Source organism: Molossus molossus, unplaced genomic scaffold (assembly GCF_014108415.1).
Source record: "Molossus molossus isolate mMolMol1 unplaced genomic scaffold, mMolMol1.p scaffold_m16_p_18, whole genome shotgun sequence".
Taxonomy (NCBI): Eukaryota; Metazoa; Chordata; class Mammalia; order Chiroptera; family Molossidae; genus Molossus; species Molossus molossus.
Genome location: NW_023425353.1, coordinates 44,221,638 through 44,246,683, shown reverse-complemented (window position 1 = coordinate 44,246,683; position 25,046 = coordinate 44,221,638). Strand labels below are relative to the sequence as shown.

The 25,046-nt window shown below is 39.3% G+C and overlaps 1 protein-coding gene across 3 annotated transcripts in view; it reads left to right on the top strand.

Annotated features, from left to right (window-relative positions):
- Positions 1-25,046, top strand: part of ZNF385D (zinc finger protein 385D) — a 739,643-nt gene that overhangs the window by 579,020 nt on the left and 135,577 nt on the right. The window lies entirely within an intron of this gene.

Genomic DNA, 25,046 nt, shown 5'->3' with positions numbered 1-25,046 from the left:
TGGAGGAAAGGACGGCCACAGTCATCTCAGGGGTCAAATGTGTCTTCCAGATCATTAGTGAAATGCAGTTTCCTGGCTTGGGAAGGAGCAGGGCATCCTGGGATGCCCGTTGACTCAGACAAGTGATGTGATCACTCCTTTATAAAATATGGTAACAGTTTATAAATAGGTGCCATTAAATTCTGCTTTCCTTAACTGATTTCACACTTAGTAACCTTGTAAAACTGAAGCACTTGCTCTAATCTAGTCTTACAAGTACTGGTAGATGTTGCTTTTTATGAGACTCATTTGCAAAGGAGGCCAGACGCTTCTCCTAACACCCAGAGCGTCATCCCCAGGGATTTTCTCTGTCGTGGGAGAGCAGCCTGCAATTGTCTGTTACTTTTTACTCTTGAGGTTTCCCTGTAACACTTTTTGCTAATCAATTGGAGGTATTCATGCTAATGAAATCGCATAAATGGCCTCATTAGCTGGAGTTTTTCTCTTTCTTGAGATTTTGAATGTTTTACTTCATTCATATGAGTCAGCAGGAAGCATTCAGATCTATCTTGGCTGGTGGTTTATCTTCTGCTTTCTAAAGTGAAAAATATGTTGGGTTAACCCTAAGGAATGGATATCAAATACATATTTTGTAAATAACTTAGTCATCCATCTAGTGGAATATATGGATTCAACTTGCTTAGTAGGAATGGTTTGTGGGTTTTCAGATAATAATTATTATGTTAATTTTTATCAACAAAAATATTCGGTATTCCTTGGGCTTTATCTCAAATTTCTATGCGCATTTTCTCAGAATTTTCTTTCTTTCTTTTCTTTTTTTTAACTCACATTAGTCAACTGTGAGATCTCTAGGCTTAATCTTTAATTTTATTGTTACTCTATGGTACATATCTTTGGCTTTTTTTGTTTTGCTTTCACTTTTAATTATGAGAATATTTTCTCAAGTTTATTTATAAATTTTCTACTACTTTTTACATGTATACTTCATATTTAGAATTTCTCTATGCTTTTTTTACATTTGAATATTTCTTTTTCACAGCATCTTCTCATTTGATTCATGAATACATTCTGTTATCTAACACAGGAATTTTTTTTTCTGTTCTTTGTACTATGTCTGTTCCCTCTACATTGTATTTGTGTGTGGGGGAGGGGGGCGTGCTTTTTGTTTTTGTCTTTGTTTGTAGTTTCTGTATTCTGTGTTGGAAGGTTTTCTCAAGTGTCTCATGATTCACAGCTTTAAATTTATTTTCAAGAGTATATCACCAAAAAGCTAATTTGATGCCCTGTGGGAATGGTGATAGGATCATGACTGTAAAGATACATTTATGACTGACAGCTGTTTTTACTAGAAGACCCTAACATTAAGGACTGTAGGTCTTATTCTGGGGATCTCAGGTGCTATTGAGGCATCACTGAGTCTGCTCTCTGGTGGCTGTAACAGATTGTCTGCTTCCTCAGTGCTGCCCATAGAACCGTCTGTTCTGTGATGATGGGTGGTTATACACACCTGTGCTGGCTAGGACAGTAACCACTGGCCACCTGTAGCTCTTGAGCACTTAGAAGGAAGCTAATGCAGTTGAGGAAGTAGGTTTCCATTTCATTTAATCTCAACATCCACATCTGGCCGGTGGCTATCATTCTGTATAACACAGTTCTAAATGTTGGGAGGAAAAAGATGCCTGGGAATTTTCACCGTTTATTCGACTGACCTTTAGTAAACTCCCATTTAGTCAGTGACTCCATCCCAAGTGACTACCGTGTTTGATGTCTTCTGGTTTTTAACATTTCCAAAGAATGTATCTTTTGCTTCCCAAATGCTGGATCAAGAGTAAGAAGGAAATAGGAACTGGAGGTGGGACCTGCCGGTCCAACCACTCCTTATAGAGCATCCACTACTTGTGTAGGTCTACATGCTGTCCCCAAGGTGCTCGGTGTTGCAGATCCCCAATGCTCACTGTGACCCTGAGGGTTAACTCAAATTTTGTTGTTCTTTTCCCTCTCTCTTGAAGTCTTCAAACCTGATTTTTTTTTCACTTTGTTTTACATTTGTGTGACAAGGGCATGTTTCTTGCTATCATCCCACATAGAGATTTTGATTCTTGTTCTTGTGTTCATTGATTTTTTTTCAAGTGATGAAGGAGAAAGGGACAGAAATTTTGTTTATTCCCCATCTCATGATAGAGTTGCTTTTCCTCCCATTTGAATTTGTTTTGATTCCATAAAGTAATGCTTTGTTATTTGACTTTCTTCAAATAACTTTTAGAAATTGTGCTAACCCCCTTGGAAAATCAAATTTCTTAAGACTTTGCTGGAGGCGATGGATACACAATACAGTGTTGTTGAGTTGCACACTTGAAACCTATATGGTTTTTTGAACCAATGTCACCACAATAAATTTTTTTCAAAGAATATAATATCTTGATCATTTAGCAAAATGTTGCATAGGTATTCATAGTTAGTCTAGATCTGTCTGACACAATAATTTATATTTGGTTAGAGCATTTTATTTAATTACCATGTTTTTATTTTTTCTTTAAAACAATGAAATAAATGATTAATACATCTTTATGGTATATTCTATAAATAAATGTAATTATATTTGCTATGATATTAATATTTAATATTTTACATTAAAATAAAAAGATAACTTGCTCTTTTAAAATGGATATCTTATGTTGATATGATTGATTTTGTATCAATGGATTTTATATAATTGATATTAATCAATATATTTGATTATATCATCTTGAAGTTAAAATAAATATCAGGTTAGAAGGCTTTATGTGGAGATTTTTTAAAAGGGAAAAAAATTGGCCATATATTAAAATAGAAATGTTCTATTGGTAGAAATAAAAAAAATCCTCCAACTACTACTTTATTTCAACAAAAGTACATTTTGGACAGCCTTAAATATGGTTCTACATACCCTGTGACTTTACGTAAATACCTCTGAACATCATTTTCCTCCTCTGTGAAACAAGAATAACACCACCAAATGTCACATTTCTACACTAGCTCAGCATTAGAGTCAGCAAAAAGCTTAGCATGTGGCAGAGTCTCACAAATAGGAGCTATTCTGGTTCACCTAGAGAAATTGTGTCTTACGTAAACCACGGCACCAGTGCTTGGCAACTTAGCAAAACCTTTGGTATTTAAAAGTCAGAAATGCAAACTTTTCGTGCTTAACGTTTTTATCTTTTGATACCACACGACTCACCCATTCAGTAAGTATGTGTTCTTCAGTATCTGGTGTTTGCAAGCATTGTACTTATCTCCTAAAAATCCTTTCCAGAATCCTACTCAACTTTCAGTTGCAGTAACAGTATTTCAACCAAATCTATAAAATGGCTTGCCCTCCATTTGCTGTAAGTAGTCTGTCTGTCTGTAAACAGTAGATACAGTCTGCAGTGGGAACCAGCCTTGACTTTTTAGTGACCTTCAGCAGAAAAGTTTCTATGTGACCCCAGATTCACATGAGAAATAGTTGGAGTGTATTTAGAAAGTGCTGCCTTTTTTAGTGGATTTCTCTTTGACCATTTTTACAAATACAACAGTGAAACAGTTTAAACATGGTGATAGACTCAAGAACTCCTTGTTCCATGGAGCTCAGACTCTGTGGATACTCCCTATTTAAGATATTCATGAACATTGGAAAACATAGTGACCTTGTCTGGAGTCATTAAAGAAGTTGAATAAATAAGATCGTTTTTTAAATTGAACAGGACTGTGTTTGCCTAAGAGGCCAGAAGAAACCCTGGTGACCATGGAGTTCTATATTAAAAATTCACATTCACCTTTCAAGTCCCAAAATATTTATTTACTTTACGTAAGTCACAGAACCTAATTTATGCTTTAAACTAAAGCACATAAATCCAGATAGTCATAATTCACTAAAAGCATAAATCGATGCTTAGGTTTTTTTCTTTCAGGATTCAAGTCAACAGAAATTATTTGAGACTCCCGTCTCTTGACTTTTGGGCAGAAATCCCGCTTTGAGTTTTGGGCAATGACTTTGCTCTACTGCTGTTCAATCCAACTAGAGTATATGGTCCAATTATATTGTTTATTCCGATATAAATGATCCAGTTGGGAATGTGTTATGTAGAGCTTGCCAGCTCCTTCTCCTAAATTTCCTTCTTACTCACCAAGCTATAAATGCTTCTGTGTTTTCTCAAATTATTATTGTGGATTTTTCTCCCATTTAGCCAAAATCTTTGTGTATGTGGTTCTGTACTGTGTCTATTCGTACCTTTGTGAAACGCTCTTTGAAATCTAGGATTCTTTGAAAATAATTTAGAAATAAGATGTGTGTATATCGGTTTCTTTATATAAATAATAAGCTAATATATCCTTAAAGATATGAAGTTTATAAAAGATGAAGAACATCAATACTTATTTCCAAGACTGCTTTCTCTAAGGTTCACGTGGTCCTCTTCTATCATAAACCATGCAGGCCCTTATGAATTATTATAAATGTATTTGCTAATAGGTGTTCTATAAAGTAGTCCTTTTTTTTAAGGTGATATGTGAATCAGTGAATTCCATTTAATTCTCCCTTTTTGCAATGTCGATCATCTTGTCAGTTCACCTTTTATTTCCCGCCACTCATTAAAACGTTGCCTGGACATTTTCAGACGGACCTTAGGTTTCTGTGTCTTCTCCTTTCTTCCCCAGTCAGTCATCTCTTCACATGACTGTTGGATTAAACTTTCTAACGCCTGTCTATGATGCCATTTGCCATCCCTGAAAAAAAAAAAAAAAACATATTCCAAGTCATTGGTAAGCCCATTTTAAGACAATCTGCCTACGGTTATCACCTCCTTCTAATCAGTACTCAGATAAACCACAAACCTCTCAGTTGGCTGCAAAAGCTTGGTTACCCCCATGCCATCCCCATGCCATCCACCTTCCCAGATAGGTGCCGTGTCTCTGGAGCCTCTCACCATTCCTTGCGTTTTTGTGGTCCTACCCACTCTCAATTCTAAGCATTAAGATTATTCTTCTCTGAATTCTTTCTTCTTTACCCATCAGAAATCACTCTCATTTTATCTATGTCTTCTTGTGATCTCCTATCCATTTTGTTTGTATGTGGTCTGTTTACTGTGTGCATCCTGTTTCTAAGTTTTATAAGTTTTAAAATAATTGTTTCTCGATTTTTTAAAATCCTTTCTTTCATAACACAGTATCTAGTTCACGTAAGTTGAACACAGGTGTAGGAATTTTGCATATTCCACTTAGTATTAAATGCAGCATGAACTGCAGGACTTCTTGAGTCACATGATAACACCACTTGAAAATAATCTGCGTGTTCCCACTAGAGAAGAAAATGAAGCCACTAATTAATTAGGTTATAAATTGCAACTAGTTGATTAAACCAGAAACCGAAACATAGCTTTATTTTTAAAGCAAACCCTACTTAATTAAAATGCCTTGTTTTTAGGTCAGTCATCAATATATATTTTGCAAAACTACAACTACACCAACTATTGTCTATAATAGCATCCAGCATCAAGTTTGCTGGTGTGATCGATACCCAGAAAAGCACAGGGAAAATAACTGTTGGGAAAGTTAAACTTGCAACTTCTCAGGGTACCATTTGCAGAAGGATGTATTCTTAGGCTGAATTTGTTATTTTTAGGTCTGGAAATGGGGGGGGGGGTATGTCATAAAGTGATACTCCCTTTTCCCCTCCATCATTAATCCTCTTTGTATCTCGTACCTATGAAGACAAAGAAAAGATGAGGTCCGCAGGGGCTCAACTTCTCAGAAGCACCGAGGGAAATTAAAACTACATGCAGAAGCATGTCTGTTTCTGCTGTATCCCAGGCTTCCATTTCTCCAGAGCATCCCCTCAAAAAATCCGAGGGTGTTAGACTGATGAATGTGTCTTCTGACTGTGCCATGTAGCTTGTAGGCTATTTGAAGATGAGATGAGGAATCTTTGAAGAATGGTAAGTTTCCTCTTTTACAAGGCTCCTCAGCTCTGTACACTGAATAGTGTGGTTTGTGACTTTCTAATCTTATCTTTGCTTTGTAATTTATTGATTCTTAATTTTGTTATAAAATTACTGAAGTGTTGTCAGTAAGGTACTCTCAAGTCCTTAACTTCTTCCCCTCTTACAGTTGTTCAAGCTGAATTTCAGAACTACTTTGGATAACTTTCTCTCCTGTTCATCCATTTTTTTCCATGAAAAGATCTTGGAAAAAGAGTCTGTCGAGGTTTTGCAGTTAAATGTTCATTATGTTTTGGTCACGGCCATCAAATGGCTGGTTCTTATGACTTGAAAAATAAAAATGCCTGTGCATTGTGAAATTGCACCGATACCCATGCCTCTGGATTAATGTTGTTAGAAGAGACTCATCCACAAATAGGTATCATGCATGATTTTGGTGGAAAACCATGACAAAGATTGGGGCTGATGTTCGATATTTGCTGCTCCTCATGAGAGATCACTCTACGAATTTTATACTTGTCTTCTTTTCTTTATCTTTCTTGATCTAGAAGGTTTATGTCTGAAGACTGTTCTAATTTGCTTCTGTAAGAGAACTTGATCATTATTTCTGCTGCTCACACATCACCTCAGTTGTTAAAACATGATTCAACTGAGAACAGTTGAACATAGAGTCCAGGATAGAGGAGACAACTAATGAAATTGGAAACAGAGGACTATTTCACTTCGATTTCTAAGGGGGTCTGGAATTCAATATTGCTCATGTAGTAGGTACTCAGTTTTCCTGTTTTACATGCATTGGGTTCCTGAATCCAGCCAGGCTAAAGCAAAGACGTGTACATGAATAACAGGGCTTGGGGAACGAAGCAAACTGCACGAAGGTGAGAAGAGTCATTGCTAAGAGGACCTGCAAATACCGACGCTACGGACGTTTATAGGACCTGGGACAGCAAAGAACCGTGCTTATGGAGACGCTGTATTCATGTCCATGGGAGGAATACTGAGTGGGGTTCAAGGACGTGGCTGTCTGTTGAAACCACAGTAGACCCCTGTTGTATGTGCAGCGATAAGCGTACTTTCCAGGCTTCCTTCTTCTAGTCTAAGTTCCATTAGGACAAATGTATCTTTTTAACCTGGATAGAGAATGTTACCACTACTTAACTATTTAATACTGGTTTTAAAAGGTTGGGACATTTAATTAACTATTATTTTTACCTGTGGTAGCAAATCCACCATTTAAGTTTGTACTTTATTGAATGACTGTATGATGCATGAATATGTATATATGTCCATACGTTTTAAAAATATACATATAATTAGGATATGGTTCACTAGCTAATTGTGAAGGGCAGTTGTATCCTAGGTAATGGGTTTATTTTGCATCTTTTCTCGATGGGTCAAGGTTAGAAGATCGAAATGATATTATAAATGAACATAGGATTAAAGAGATTGAAAATTTTGAAAATAATTTTTTTCTGATTATAATTAACTATCATCTCCTTAGTTCTGCCGAATTCTTTTATTTTTAATTCTTGGACCGGTATCTTTATTTTTATTAAAGTAATTGGGGTGACAGTGGGTAATAAAATTATATAGGTTTCACATGTGCAATTCCACGATACATCATCTGTATATTGCTTTGTGTATTGACTGTACAAAGTCAGATCTCCTTTCGCAAGGCAAGATGAAGGCAATGCTCCAGGGTAGGATTGGCTCATGTTTTTCTCCAATTCTCATTCATGCCAAAGTGATCACTGAGCTGAAAATGTGCCGTTACTGTGTCCTGGCTCTTAGAGCGCCTGTTTTAGTGGATGCTGCCCATTATCCACGCTGATCCCCTTGATCGCAGCTGGAGCGGGGGGCCCCTCCTAGCTTTTCATGCTTCTGCTCCCAGCCGTCTGCACCTCGACTCTTCCCAGCACAGCCATTGGCCTACTGCAGCCACGTGTCCAAGTCAGGCAGACAACCAGCGTCTCTGGACGTTTAGGATGCTTTGGGAGGTCCTCCGCAATGATGGGCAGATGTGGGGATATGCAAGCTCAACTCCCTTGCCTCAGGCGAGGAAAACTGTGGCATAGCCTACACTGTAGACACCCCTGAAGGATCAGGCTGAAGCCATTCTCCAGAGGCAGAGCCTGAGCTCACACCCTTAGTTATCTTCTTCCCTTTCTCTGTGCCTCTCCCGCTGCTTATTTGCACATCTTCCCTAGACGCATGCCATTCAAATACTTGGACAGTGTAATCTGTACGTCAGAGTCCAGTTCTAGGAAATCAGACGAAGACAGGACTGTTCTAAAACATAGGTACAGCCCTGACTAGGTGGCATGGTGGGTTAGAGCATCGACCTGTGCACCAAAAGGTTGTGAGTTCGATTCCCAGTCAGGGCACCTACGGGAGGCAACAGATGAATGTTTCTCTCCCACATTGGTATTTCTTTCTATCCCTCTCTTTAAAATCAATGAACATATCCTTGGAAGAGGATTAAAAAAATAAGTTAATAAAACAAAGGTGAACAGACTTCATCTCTTAGCCGGCTCTGTTCTGTTTGTGATTCCACACTTCCGTGAAGACGCTGCAATCCTGGGAAATCCAGAGGACAAATGCGCGTAGCAAGATAATTGAGTGATCTTGGCAGTTCTGGTGTGAAGCACTACATAGAAAGCCCTGTGGTTTTCATGGGGAAAAGCACAACTTCTGAGCCCTACCTGTATGAACCCACCCCACTGAGCAAAAGGCCTGTCTGCTGGAGTTGCTTCTTATCTTCTGTTACCTGTGCTCTTCTGGGACAGCAGCTCTAGTGAAAAGCTCTCTGTGTCTGTCTCCCTGGAGTTGTGCTACTTTAACTTTTCTTGTCTGCTCCCTTGCAAGTACAGCTCTGAGCTGGGAAGCCAGGATTTCAACAGTAAGTCACAGGGACATAGGTCTTCATGGCAGAATAAACCCATCAGAACCCTCTTGGCTCTGACCAGTGCCCTGGCACTTTTGTATTACTTTCTCCTTTGAAAACCTCTCATTCCCTTTCCCCTGCAGTTTTCTGGGACTAGCGTAGCATGGCCAAGAAGTTTCAGATCACATTTTCTTTCCTGTTGTCCATTGTCATTTTTAACAAAGTGTATACTATATTTTGGGGGGCCCAGAAGTAAAAGTAAGCTCTGTGCAAGTTTTTTAAATGCACTGTGTGTACCTGTGTATGTGTGTGTGCAGGTTGTGTGTATTTGGAGGGCGGTGGGGACTGTGTTCAGAAAGAAAGATTCACTGCTCGTACTGAAAGCAAGAGACGGCCAAAGACTCTGTTTTACTTAGTGCCCCTTCCCATCCTCTCTCTTTCAGTTCAACTCAGAGAGAAAAGATGGAAGTCTGTCCACAAAGAGTGGAATAAGAGTCATTTACATTTCAGAAGTTGTTTTGACCCAGATCTGGGTCTCGGCCAAGGGTGGACAGAGTAAGACACAGACTTGTCCAGAAAAGAGGTGGTGGGAAGGGAGCCAGGGTCATTGCCAAGGTCACTGCCGTTGGAGACGGGAGGTAGGGGAGGGTGGAGGAAAGCCAGAGCCTTGTCCCCACACCCCCATCACTGGCCCATCAGCCCTTCCTTTAAAGAGAGAACACCAAAGCCCCCACCGCCAAATGAGAACTGGAACTGGGTGGAGAGATCTCAAGCAGGACCAGCTGGGAGTAACCAGAAAAGAAAGCAGCGAGGACGAAGGCATTCTGTGACCTGGGGCTACTCTGCCCTGGCGGCTGGAGGTGTGGGGGGCACTCTGAGATCCTGCAATAATCTTCCATGCAGGGTGTCATTGCAGTCAGCAGCCTGCTGTGCAGCCACAGGTCAGCCCTTGTCCCTTAGCCAGTGAAGGGAAGGGAGCATGGAAGGAAGGGGCCTGCCCAACGGACCCACCTTTTCCTTTGATGCAGATCAGCCAATGGCTTTATGTCCTAGAATGCTTTCCCCTTGCAGATGTTTTGTACTATGATTGACAGGCCTTAACTGCTTTCTACTTAAAAGAAAAAGAATAGGTTTTATTCTTGAAAGTCACCTGTTTCTGGGATTCGAAATCTTAAAATAGAAGTTACCATTGCTTTCGCATCCGAAAGATCTGATTCAAGAACAGGAGTTTGAGCAAACCAAAGCTTTTTTTTTTTTGTAATTTTTATTTTGTTTATTTTTTCTTTATTGATTTTAGAGAGAGAAGAAGGGAGAGGGAGAGAGAACTAGAACATTGATGGCCACCTCCCGCATGCCCCCAAATGGGGGTCAGGCCCACAACCTGGGCCTGTGCCCTGACCGGGAATCGAACTGGCGACCTCTTGGTGCATGGGTCGATGCTCAGCCAGTGAGCCATACCAACCTGGCAATGCAGATACATTTTTTAAGTTTTTATTTTGTTTTTTGTCACAGAGCAGAAAAGTATATATAATGCAATAACTGCTTTTTTCCATGAAGACAAAATTATGGACGAGGGAAGAGTTTATGAGAAAAATGTAAATAGAACAAGAGTGAGAGGAGGGGAATGTAAGACACAATATATTGCCATCTATTGCCATCATTAACTTCTTCTTTCTCTTAGTGTTTGTTTATCATTTTAAAAATGGTATCCTTTTTCCTGGCTGGTTTGGCTCAGTGGTTAAAGCATCGGCCCGAGGACCAGTGAGTCGCGGGTTTGATTCCAGTCAAGGGCATGTACCTCGGTTGCAGTTCATCCCGGCCCTGGCCTGTTCGTGCGGGAGACAGCCAGTTGATGTGGCTCAATCACATCGATGTTTCTCTCTCTCCCTCGCTCTCTGTCTTTTTTTATCTGTCTCTCTTCCTTCTTCCTGCTCTATCTAATGATAAATGGAAAAATATCCTTGGGTGAGGAATAAAAAAAAAATAGTCTCCTTTTAAATGGACACTAAATCCTATTAGGTAAATAAGTCATCAGATTGGAATACTGGAGAATGTTTTTATTTAAGAGATGGGCAGAGGAACAGAATCTTAGAATTTACAGAGAAGCAGCAAGTGTGGGAATGAAGCAGTACATCTCCATGAGGGTTTTATTTGTCTCAGGGAAGTCATGAAAACTACTAATAATCAAAAGTGATAATTATGAGGATTTCTTAGACACCAGAAAATATGCTAATTAAGTCCTCTGCAAATATAATCTCACTTGATCTCCCACAACATACCTCTGTGTCACATGTTATTATCTTAATTATAAATACTCAGGCTTAAAGAGATTAATTAACTTGTCTAATGTCTCACCACTACTAAGAGTTAGGACTTGATACTTGAAGGAGTATCAGGCTTGAGAAACTGGTAAAAATTAAACCATAATAATCAAAAAATCGAAGAATTCAAGTGTTTGGTTGATCTATGATGGACATTTTATTTTATTTTTATTTGTCCTTTTTAATCCTCATCCAAGGATATATTTCGTGATTTAAAAATTTTTTTATCTTCACCCGAGGATATTTTTTCATTTATCTTTAGACAGAGTAGGAGGGAGGGGGTGAGAGAGAGAGAGAGAGAGAGAGAGAGAAACATCGATGCCAGAGAGACACATCAACTGGTTGCCTCCTGTGCAACCCCCACCAGGGCCGGGGACAAACCACAACCTAGGTACGTGCCCTTGACCAACCCAGGTCTCATTGGTCCCTGAGCCAACATTCTAACCGCTGAGCCAAACCAACCAGGGCTGTTTAGTGATTTTAGAGAGAGAAGAAGGAGGAGAGAGAGAGAGTGAGAGAGAAACATCGACGTGACAGAGAAATATGGATAGGTTAGTTGCTCCTTGTATGTGCTCCAACCGGGAATCAAACCCACAACCTTTCTGGTGTATGGGATGATGCCCCAACCAATTGAGCTACCAGCCAGGGCTATGATGAGTACTTTAAAGAAAAAGTATGATGGAAGTACAGGGGAACAATGAAGCATGAAAGCCCTTGGCACGCGAAGTTTCTAGGCTGGCTGTTGGAGAAAGAATTTTAAGTAGAAAGAACTAATGCTCTGAAGAAAATTAAAAACAGGATACAGGGAGAAAAAAGTGGGGTAGAACTTGAAGAAGCTGTGGACAGAGTAGAGGGTGCATTTAAGATTTCAGAGGAAGGGTCAACCATAAAAGTAAAGTAAAAAAAAAAAAAAGGATCCAGAGGAAGGGAAGTTCCTGGTAAAGATTTTGGGCATGACCCTAAAGTAGGTTAATGCATACTAAATGAATTGCATGTGTGTTTTCTCTGTATGAGGACGACATAGTAAACATTTAGGAGGACCTAGTAAGTTAATGTCTGTTTATATTGGACTTAATGTTGTTGGCTTTTAAAACTAAATATTGCTTATTTCATCATGTAATCAACTCATTAAAGTAAATCTGGGTAAATAATGATTTGGGATATCTATTAAATTTCTTTCATTGCCATAACCATTCAGTGATTCTCCTACCCTTCCTCGCAAGAGGTATTGAAGTACTGTAGGAATGAATAGACGATTTCCTTTTGGTTAGGTACACGAGAACTCAGTAAAATAGTTTTGTTTATTGAGGAATCAAAGGGTCACTTGAGAAAAAAGAGAAATTTATAATGTGGCATTTCAGTTTGTTACAATTTAATTCAAAGAAGATGTGAAGAAACTTAAACGTTTTTTATACTTATGTCTCTGAGTATTTTTCTAAGCTGCCATGTCTAATGTGATTTTAAGATGTATACATATTTGAAATTTTAATTTCTTTCCTAAAAAGTATAATGGAGTTGAGATTGTTTTGAATGTTTTTTCTCCTTGATTAGATGGAGAGTGATAACTGTTCCAGAGGGTTTTGGGGGGCATGTTGGGGGGTTGGCACACCATCACAGCTACATTCCCTTTAGTCCCTATTCCTCCACCCAGTAAAGACAAAGGAGATGTAAAATGTACAATAATGTAAACATCATGAACCCCCCATCCAGCTTGAGAAATTGAACATTATCTTTAACTTTTAAAATAATTTGTTTTTGTCTCCCTGCTGATTGTATCCTCTTGCCTGCGGATCAGAGGTAACCAATATCCAAAATGTTTTATTCATCATTCCTATGTTTTTCTTTATTGTTTCAGCCCCCGAGGATAGAAACTTAAAAAGAGGATCATTTAGTTCTGCTGGATTTTTTTGGCATCAAAGAAATAATATTATATAGATCCTCTGTCACTTGTTTTTCCTCTCTAGACCATGTGTCTGGGTTTCACCCAGGAGGACACATTTAGCTGTACTTAGTTTCTTATTATGCTGCAGGGCTCGTTGGATGAATAAACCACAGGGTGTAGGTCTGTCCTACTAAAGAGGGTTATCTGGATGCAGGTTTGGCTGTGTAAGGACTGGTACTATGAATGCTCTGACTTATGCCCATTTGTGCACATGGGTTTCTCTAGAGTCTACTGCCTAGGAATGGTATTGCTGGGTGGCACAGGACCAGGAACTCAGCTTTAGTAGATATTACCCAACAGTGGAACCCGTTTTGACTCCCACCTGGGTGTGTGTTTTTTGTTCTACATCTTTACCAGTGGTTGGTGCTATTGTACATTTTTTAAAATGTGTGTCAATTTTTTGGATGAAAACAGAATCCTAAAGTTATATTGTGTTTTCAAAAGTGTCCCTGGTTGTCCTGGCTGGTTTGGCTCAGCGGTTAGAGCATCGGCCCTCAGACCAAAGAGTCTCGAGTTCAATTCTGGTCAGGGGCACGTACCCCAGTTGCGGTTTGGTCCCTGGCCCTGGTTGGGGTCCTGCGGGAGGCAGCCAATCACTGTGTCTTTCTCACATCAATGTTTCTCTCTCTTTCCTCTCTCCTTCTCACTCTATATGAAGATACATGGAAAAAACATCCTCGGGTGAGGATTTAAAAAGAAAAATTTTCTGGTTACTAACAGTGTTGATAAATTTTTCATGTGTTTACTGGCTACTTATTTTTCTTATTCTGTAAAATGTCCATATTCTATTAGGTTATGATTTTTTTCTTACTGAATTATTGAAACTCTTTATATATTAATAATATTAATTCTTTGTCAGATTAGTGGTTTGTCTTTTTACCCTCATTACAGTAATTTTATTTATTTATTTAATCCTCACCCAAGGACAGTTTTTTATTGATTTTAGAGAGCAGAAGGGGGAAGGAAAGAGAAAAAGAGAAACATTGATCAGGCTGCCTCTCATACTCGCCCTGACCAGGGATCGAACCTGGGAACTTTCGGTTCTTGGGACGACACTCCAACCGACTGAACCACACCGGCCAGGACTTTACAGTGACTTTTGATGAAAAATGTTCTTAGTTTCACAGCTGTTTCAGCCTTTTTTGTCTTAGTTAATTTTTTTTTTCCTACCTTAAGGCTATTAAAATATTCTTCTTCTCTTCTAATAGATCAAGTTTTACTTTTCACATTTAAGTCGATAACCTACTGGGAATTAGTTTTGTGTGCAGTATGAGGTATAAATCTAGTTTCATTTCTTGTCACAGGGTAAGCCAGTGTCTCACCTCATTCACTGGTGTGTCATGTCTGCCTCCCACACAGGACAGTGACATGTTGGCCTCAGGACGGCTCTCACGTCAGGGTGACCGTGCTGGCTCTGCCCCGACCTGAAATGCATTTCCATCCTTCCTCACCTCCTTCGGGCCTTTTCTCTAAAGTCACCTTTTAATAATTTTTTTCTTTATTGAGTTTTTAGAGAGAGGAAAGGAGAGGGAGAGAAAGGTAAAAACATTGATGGCCGCCTCCTGCATGTCACCAAATGGGGATCAGGCCCACGACCTGGGCATGTGTCCTGACCGGGAATCGAACCGGTGACCTCTTGGTGCATGGGTCAGTGCTCAGGCACTGAGCCACACCGGCCAGGCTAAAGTTACTTTTTAGTGAGACAACATTTATTTACACATCAGTTCAACACGTCCCCAAACTTCCTCAGTTTCTTTTCCCTGCTTTATTTTTCTCCCATCACTCTTATGACTATTTGGATTTATATATGCTTGTCATATATATTTGATTGTGTATCTCCCCCATTATACCAACTTGAGCCCAGTAAAGAGACAGGTGTTTTGTGTGTTTTATTTGCTCTTGGGACCCCAGCATCTAGAAAACCCCTGCACATACTCAACACTCCATAGTATATACTGAGTGACTGAATGAATGAGCACATTTCATTTTGAAAATAGATCTATTCATTAGCTTCAGGCCTGTTGCATTGGTCTATTTCAGTGACCTTTTTCATCTCATGGCACAGGTAAACTAATTACTAAAATCCTGGAGCACACCAAGAAATACATTTTTTTGCTGATCTGACAAAAAAAATAGGTATAATTTTGGTTCATTCACACCAGACTGCTATTGTTGTGTTGGCTATTGTCATTTTTTAAATTTGACAATCTAAGGAAAAAGAGATCAGTGCCCCTGACTAAATAGTCAGGTGTTGCCCGGCCAGTGTGGCTCAATGGTTGAATGGTGACCCGTGCACCAAGAGGTTGCTGGTTCGATTCCCAGTCAGGACACATGCCCAGGTTGTGGGCCCAGTCCCCAGTGGGAGGCATGCAGGAGGCGGCCTGTCGATGTTCTCTCTCATCGATGTTTCTCTCTCTCTCTCCCTCTCGCTTCCTCTTTCTCTAAAAATCAATAAAGAAAAAAAAAGTCAGATATTGCATGTTTCAAAGATTCTTACAGCACACCAGTGCAAAATCGCTGGTCTATTTCCTTTTCTCTGGGTGAGTACTGTTGTCTTAATCCGTAGCTTTATAATAAGTTTGAGATCAGATAGAATTTGTCCTCTCCATGTTCTCATTATTTTAGGGAGGCCTGTTTATTCTTAATCATTTCTTCTCTTCTGTGAGTTTTAGATTTATCCTATTCAATCATTTGAAAAACCTCATGGCTCTTTGATTCACATTGCATTGACTCTTCAGTTCGATTTGGGGGAAAAAAAAAAAGAGAGAGAGAGAGAAAGACATTTTAAAATAATTTTTAAGCTTTCTACCATAATAGGATATCGCTCATTTATTTAGTTTTTCCTTAACGTCTTTCTATATATTTTAAAAATTATCTCTATAAGGTTTTGCACTGTGATAAATTCTTATTCTTGCAGACATGGTTAAATTATTCATATACTTTCCAATTAAATCATGATGTCATTTAACAAAATATGGACACCATACATGTTAAAAATCAAATCATAAAATATCATGGATTTTTATAAATAAAAGTAAATTTTTGAAAGAAGCTAATAAATATAAGACATCAGAAGATTTCCATTTAGCTAAGAGATGTGAATCTAAAAAGCAGAACCTAATTAAAACGACTGAGAAGGCTTAAGGAGAAAACCACTTTACCCTTCTCTGGCATGTTCTCTCCCACTGTGAAGCTGTATATGATCCATCCCCAACGAAATCATTAGTTTCTCGCTTGTGTTTCTAACGATCACCCTGTTTTACAGCAACTGCAATATTGCCTTGTGTTGTAATTATCTCTGCGCACATCTGTCTTCCCACTGGATTGCACACTTATTGAGACCAGGGACTTGATCATGTCTTTGTATCCACCAGGCTCAGTCACAGTGCCCACCATGTAGAATATGGGCAACTAGAAGCTTTTAGGCATTCAAATGGGGCACCCCAGGGAGATACTAGAATCTTCTCTCAATAGAGTCTTCAAAGATTATACAGATATTGGTCTGTAAGATAATTCCTTCCTTCCAGTTCCATGTTCCCTTAGATTCAGTTGATCCATTCTAACCTATTTCTCTTCCAACTCTCTCCTCTTTGGCTCCTTTGTTGTATCTTTTGCTTCTAACACCCTAGAAATATCAGTGCTCCCCCAGGAATCTCTTTGTTGTCCCCTCTCTTCCCATTTTACTCAAAAGTCTGTTGCATATCATCCACTACTTGGTTACATTAAGAATTATAAAATATGAAACTTCAACACTGGACATACTTTTAAACTCTAGAGATTTAGCCCTGGCCGGTTTGGCTCAGCGGTTGGAGCGTTGGCCTGCGGTCTGGAGAGACCCGGGTTCGGTTCCCGCTAAGGGCATGTACCTCGGTTGCAGTTTGTCCCCGGCCCTGGTTGGGTCGTGTGGGTGGCGACCACTTGATGTCCCTTTCACATCGATGTTTCTCTCTCTCTCTCTCTCTCTCTCTCTCTCTCCCTCCCTCCCTCCCTCCCTCCCACTCTATCTGAACAAAATATCGAAAAATGTCCTCGGGTGAGGATAAAAAAAAACAAAAAACCTCTAGAGATTTATTTCTAATTTATTTCTAGTATCCTACATATCTACTATATTTCTCATATAAATATGCACATGCAATATATGCCATGAGCACATACAATTTAATATGTTCCCAATAATGAACTCGTTAATACCCCTACCCACTCATACACCTACAAACATACCTTTCTGAAGTTTGCCCTTCTCCCTTTATTTATGTGATAGTTAATGTGGTCACTATGCATTCAGTTACCCAAATGAAAAGAATCAGTCTTTTTGGGGCCTTATTTCAAAAAGATAAGGCTGACTTAAAAGCTTGTCTCCTAAAAGTCTTCCCAATCTCTCCCAGGTGCTCCTGGCGAAACTGTGACCTGTGGTTTTCAGCTGAAACGCCTCCTGATTTGTCTTCCTGACTCCAGATTGATTTTCTCACTTTGGGTTCTTTTCTAAATGATTTTTCTAAAAATACATATGTCATTACATATACTTGTGAGTCGAATGTTTTCTTATACCTGACCATTGCTCAAAGGACAAACATCCAAGTTCACTGACATAGCACACGTTATGCACACCCCCCAGCTGACCTGGCCACACTCATATTTCCCATTCGTACTGTTCTCCATTCTTACCTCAATTTGAAATGTTTACTGAAAACGTCACATTCTTTTATTCCTTTACATTGGTGGTTTCTGTTATCATTGTCACTTTCCCTTTTTTATCTAAATCATTCCTACTCATTCAGCCCGGCTGGTGCGGCTCAGTGGTTGAGCATCAACACATGCACCAAGAGGTCGCTGGTTTGATTCCGGGTCAGGGCACAGGCCCAGGTCGTTCACCAAATCCCCAGTGGGGGGCGTGCAGGAGGCGGCCAATTGATGTTTTCTTTCATTGATGTTTCCATCTCTCTCTACCTCTCCCTTCTTCTCTCTCTAAAATCAATACAGAAAAAAATGAAAAATAAAATAAATCATCCCTACTCATTCAGCCCACAGATGGTATTTAGTTGCTGTTTTCAGAACACCCCCAAGCCGAGCAACTGCCCCCTTTCCTCTCCACCACGGCACTGTGTTCACATCTTTACTCCAACAATTGCAAATTTGAACTAAAATTTATATGTTTTCCTAACCTTCATTATTCTAAGTTCCAATCCAGAGTTCAGAACCATGTGTTTTGCATTATTGTATCTGTCCCAGCAGTTAGAATACATATCCTTCCTTCCTCAGACAAAACCGCACAGAGGTCCAGAAAACATCTTCCTTCCACTTCACAGGGCGTATTTCCCCCCTCGACACTGATCAAGCGCCATCCTTCTTGCAAGCCTAGATGTTTGGTCTCCATGTTCAGGTTCTCCTTTAAAATCGTATCAGACTGAACAACCTTCTCAATGTGTCTTTATTGATCACTTCCAATTTGTTACCATCTTAACTAATCTCTGTACCATCCATATAGAATATTTGTTCCTGATTGTATATTTCAGGTATGATCTTAAGCATGGGTACAAGAGCATAGGACTTATTATTCCCCCCACTTCTGTGGTCCTCCATACCTGGAGGATGGTATCTGAAAACCACAGTACCATTATGGATTCCGAACGTGGCAGGCCCTGTTTCAAGTGCTTCCCATGTATTCCTTCATTTAATCCTCCCAGTACTCTGTCCCAAGGTCAAAAATTTAGTAGGTGACCATTCCCAGATGTCGATCTAAGACTATTCACCCCAAGATTGGTATTCCAGGGCACCTTATTTTTTTAGAATCAATTGTATCTCTCCATTGTCCAGTACTCAGCTGTCCATTTTACCAAGTTTTGAATGCTGTTTGGTCTTTCTTTTTTACTTTTATTATTCCTATGTGCATTCTATGATAGAGTGAAAATGGTTATAGGGACTCTTGCCAAGCTGTGTAATGCAGTGCATGGTCTCTTCCTGCTTAATAGTTTGGAATTGCTTGAAATTCAGCTTAGCTAGGCTGACACTTAATCTGTGATGTGTTTTTCTTAACGTTAGCATTGACATCCAGAGGTACTCAGGCAGCCAGATTATGTTGCCAGGTAATTAGCAGAAGTCTCCAGTACTAGTACATTTTCTTCATTGCGACTGCCTTTTTTTTGCTTTCTTTTCTTTCGCCAGGAATTTTTTTACAAAATGCAAATTATTATCAAGAAAGATGTGGGGAATTGCTTTGGAAATTTCACCTAAACACAAAGTAAACTTAGCAACAGAGGACAGAGGAAACTAGTTTGTAGCTGTCATGCATTATTTTCATGATGGGAGGAAATACATATTCTAAAACATGGAGAAAAGCATCATTCACTAAGAGTTCCCAGAAGATCTCTGAAGTGACATGATCCTAAATCATGTTCGTGATGTTAAATTGTTGTTTAGAATGGTGATTATCTAAATGGGGTAGTTTTTGTCGTCCAATATAGACAATGATTCTTTACCTGAAAACTATAATTTATTGATATCAGATATCAAGTATTTTGGACTAGTGTACATTTTTTAATATACATGCTTTTCTTCAGATTTTTTAAATTAAAATACAGTTAGAAATAACTTGTAGTTTTCTTCCAAAAAGGGAAAACTAACATTCAAATATGAGAAATAAACCTAAAGAAATACCAAAAAGACACACAGCCTCAAAATACAAAGGTGATTTGAGTAGCCAACAGGTGAAGGTCTGTACATTTCTGGAAACCATATAGATAGACAGAAGTGCACAGAAAAAGAAAGTAGAGAAAAGTATGAAGTCAGAACCTTGTAGAAGGTCTGGAATTAGGGTCTGGAGGAGTAATGATAGATGAATAAAATAGAAAGCACGAGACAGGCGGGGCTGAAAATACGGGGATCGACTGAGAATAATGTGTTTTAAGATAAGACATTATAAAAAAAGGAACAACTGAAAATCATGTCAAAATAGGACAGAATTTCAAGCAACACATGGATAATAAGAAAGTAGAAGCCCCTTTGCTCAAAGTTAAATGATAATTCTCTTCTAATGGGCCAAAATCTGTAGTCTTGAAACCATAGAGACAGGAATGGAATCCTGTCACCTTAGCAGACAAAAATATTGATAAAATTTAAATCAATGATAATTGTGTTGATTAGCTTTGAAACTTTTGAATCATCCTTGAACAAAGCCAAGTAGAATGGGTGGCAGGTAGAGGGGAAAATATTTTAAATAGAAAATGTTGAACATTTAGCCCTGGCTGGTTTGGCTCCACGGGTAGAGTGTTTGGCCTGTGGACCAAAGGGTCCTGGGGTTGATTCTGGCCAAGGGCACAGACCTCGACTGTGGTTCATCCCAGGCCCTAGCTGAGCTCATGCAGGTGGCAGCAAATTGATGTGTCTCTCTCACATCAGTGTTTCTTTCTCTCTCCCACCCGCCCCCTGTCTGAAAAAATAAAAAATAAATAAAATAAAAAGGTCAGGAAGTGAAAAACATGCAGAGTAGAAAAATACATAAGCAGACGTGAAACAGTGATTTAGCAGCACTTTGGGGATTAAAAATAGCCTATAGTGTAATAAAAACAAGTCAATTGTTGGAAACACTTTATAATAGCCCTTGTTTATTTCAACATGTTCTGGTTTAGTTTTCTTCATCAGTCTGTTCTGTTTTTAAATGTATGTGTGCTTCTGCCTGTGGTTTGCCAATTCCCAAGAACCCCAAATTCAAATCCAGTTTTTAAATTGAGTTCAGAGGTTGATTGAGCTGCTTACACATGTTTGGAAGCCAGTGTGATATGTATGAAGAACTCTGGATGTTGGTAAACCTGGATTTAAATCTTGGAGCTGTCTGGTAAGAAGTAGGTTGCCATAGAAAATCACTGATCCTGCCCTGGCCGGTTTGGCGCAGCGGTTGGAGCGTCAGCCTGCGGTCCTGAGAGACCCGGGTTCGGTTCCCGTACCTCGGTTGCAGTTTGTCCCCGGCCCTGGTTGGTCGTATGGGTGGCAGCCACTCGATGTGTTCCTTTCACATCGATGTTTCTCTCTCTCTCTCTTCCTCTCTCTCCCTCCCGCTCTATCTGAACAAAAAATGGAAAAATGTCCTCGGGTGAGGATAAAAAAATAAATAAAAAAAGAAAATCACTGATCCTGGCTTTTCCTCAGTTTCCATTTCTGTAAAATGAGGATAACATCGCATCTTTTATAGGATTATTTGTCTAAAAATTATTCATTGGTGGGTATGAAGACATTGGTTTCCTGGAAACATCTGGTGGAAACATTTTAATCATAGGAAGTTGATTATAATATCAACGTTTGAACCAATACTTCTTAGCCATTCCCATGGAGACTTTTATGTATTTATTTTCCTTTTGATTGAATTTATTGGGGTGACATTCATTAACAAAATCATATAGGTTTCAGGTGCACAATTCTATCACACATCATCCGCACCCGGTATCCTGTGTTCACCAATACGAGTTTCTATCCATCACCATTTATCTCCCCTAGACCCCGGTCCACCTCCCACACCTCCCCCTTCCCCAGCAATCACCACACTGTTGTCAGTGTCCAGGAGTTCTTTCCTTTATTGCTCAATCCCTCCACCCCACCCCCACCCCAGCCCTGCCCCCAACAGCTGTCAGCCTGCTCTCTATCTATGAGACCGTCTCTATTGCCCATGGAATCTTTTAAACATGGATCAGGTTTGCCTTGTGTCTGGGCTCTGGCCCTGTACCTTCACCACACTCCCTGGGTATTCCCAGTATACCGTCAGGGTGGAGAATGAAGGCCTTCGATATGTGGGGCAAGCATCTGAAGGGAGAGATTTTGTCCTTGAAAACATGCAGTTCATTTTGCATCTTTACACCCATGTCCCAAGACACAGTCAGCTTCAAATGACAATGTAATTTCATGACAATACGACTTTTCTACAGCATTGAACACAGTGGGGTCAACCAGGAATTACGTCTTGGGCCATGTCTTTCTCCTTAAAATGATTGACAGTTGGCAGGAGAGGCTGCTTTTACATATCTAATTACTTTCTTCAACAATAAAACTTTCTTGAGCATTTTCTGTGCTCATACACCTGTTTTTCAAAGACACGGAGTTTGCAATTTGGGGCTGGGAGAACTATCAGCAGAGTATTTGAGTGGTGGATATTATAACAGGACGTTACAATGTATAGGGTGCTGTAGGGACTGGGAGGAGGGGTATTGAAAGACCAGAGGGGATCCACTTGGGGGTGGGGGATAGCCTTTCATAGGATAGGCAGGAATTATACATGTAATATATAAATAATAAATATTGGAAAAGTGAAAGAACCTTACAGTTCCTGAATTATGCAAGAAATGCCTAGCAGGTCTGTATTACAGGAGCAAAATATCAGAGGCCAGGAGGCATGGAAAGGAATCCAGGGATGTGGGCTGGGCAAACTGATGGAAGGCAGTGTTTGCCAACACAAAGTGCCCCTTGTGGTTTCATTCCACATCACTGCCTGAGAGAAAGGGGTATATGAGCCATCCGTAGGTAGAGGGGGCAAATGTATGCGTAAATTATTGAACGAAAACTTCAATGCCAGGAGAAGTCGAATATTTTAAGAAATGATTAACTCTAGCCCAAACACAGAAATTGAATTATGCCAAATTCGAAGCAGTGAGAAATTTTATGTAGGGAATTGGTGGGCAAATACTGCTACATAAATTGGTGTATAAATGATATGTATGCATGTGTATGTATGCATGTATATGTGTGCATTTGTGCACGTACAGATACATACATATGCACAGACTTATATGTCTATGTGCATTTTTGAACAAAACGTAAAAAGTAAAGATAGCTCTGCGTGCTTCATTCCACATACATGTGTTATCTTGGAATTTTCATGCTAGAAGAGATCATACGAATTACCTACAGAGGTGGAATTTGTATAAAGAGCCATTTCACCCATCATTATACTTTCTCAAAGGCATTAATTGGTGATTTAAACAAAGAAACAAACAAGCAAAGGAGTAAAAGAAAATACAATGCAAGATATTTCAAAAATCCCTCATCTAAGCTATTTGCAGGCTCACTAGTAATGATCTATACTACTTCTTTCAGTTCATTATTTTCATCTCCGTGTTCATTTCAGTTCTTTGAATTTGTTTCTTCTTCCCAGAGCCTTGGGGGTCACAAAACTCTTTGAGGCTAAAATTGAACGTGTTAGGGAGAAGGCAGGTCAGAAATGGTCTCAGAGAAACATTGACTGTTCACACTTTCCCTTTTAGTTTTAGCCACGAAGACAAGAAAACTGATTTTAATTTGCATTTTTGCTCAAAGCGAGAAGTCCTAGACTTAGTGCCTGAGTAAAATGTCATGGTGGTTTCTAGATTTTACATGGTCTAATTCAATTTATTATGTCCTAAATTGTGTCCCCCAAGAAAGGTATATTGTAGTCCTAACCTGTAATATATCAGAACGAGACCTTATTTGGAAATAGACTCTTTACTGAGGCTATCAAGTTATAATGAGTTCAGGAGAGTGGTCCATAGTCCAAGATGAGTGGTGTCCTTATAAAGAGCAGAAATTTGAACATAGACATCAACACACATAGTAATAATGCAACATAAAGATGGAAGCTTGGGGTGATGTGTATCTGTAAGCCAAGGGTTGCCAAAGCTTGCTGGTAGAACAGCAGAAGCTAGGAGTAGGCGGGAATCATTCTCCTTACAGATGACACAGCACTGGGCTGCTTGATTTCAAACTTCTAACCTCCCAAAGTGTGAGATAATGAACTTCTGTTGTTTTAACTACCAAGTTGGCAATACTTTATTTTACAGGAGCCCTAGGAAACGAATACACAGTAAAAATATTAAAAAGGAAATGTTAAAAGGCCAATTAACATAGTAATTTCACATTTTAATCCTTTCAATCGAATAACTCACCAAATAGCACCATGATTTTGGAAAGAAACAAATTTAATAACGGAAAAGTAGAAAGGACACGATTTCAGAATAAATCCATTCAGCGGTCAGTGATTTATGTTCAAAGGTATTTTGTCCTTACCTTTCTTGTCAACGCAGAGTACAGCACATTTTACACCTTGTCCCTCATTTCAGTGACCTGTCCTAGACCCAGAGGTGTTTTGGAATTTCTGGTACAGCTGCTAATAGCATGGATTTTTTCACTTTATTTTCCTGATCAGCCAATACCAAGTGCTCCATGTAAACAGAATCCCAACTCTGGAGGTGGGTTTAGTTACTATAAACCTTACTCAGAGACCAGACCTGAAGACAGTGGAGAGCCTGTCTTCTTACACAGGCATTCGTGGTCTTTGAAAGAGATTTTGCTACTTAAGTCTCCAGACATAGGATTCTGATCAAAACATTTGAGTCAAACTAAGTCCCTGTAATGCTGGTAACGTGGTTTCTAAACTGTCCAAATTGAACACTGGCGTCTTCTCCACAGGGTGATATTAGTATGACCAGGCAACATTCATTCTTTAAAGAAATCTAATATATATATAAATAGGCTAGAAAAAGTGTTGTTGCAGAAAAAGGAAGCCTATCAATAGAATAACATCACCTTCTTTCCTTTTTTATGACCTTTATTTCCCCCTGGGGGTGTGGATGTTCTCATTTATAAAGTGAGAAATTTCAATAAAATTTAAATATATATTGACGGCTCACTGGATCAGGGGAAGGAATGAGAACCACTAGGGATATGAATATAGGGGGAAACATAGCCCCTACCCACTGAAAATACCACACACAGATGGTTTCTAAAAGTGTGCCCACGATTAAATGTCCATAACTGGGAAATTGTGTTGATAACAATTCTATATATATCCACTTAAAATTCTCCGAGTGACGGTATCTGTGGGCATTTCATGTCAAGGCCACAATACATTGGTTAAATGCAGGCTGTTTGAGCGCATAAATTACTCTAAGAAAAAAGTAATGTCTTAAGATCCCCTCCAGCTTATCCAT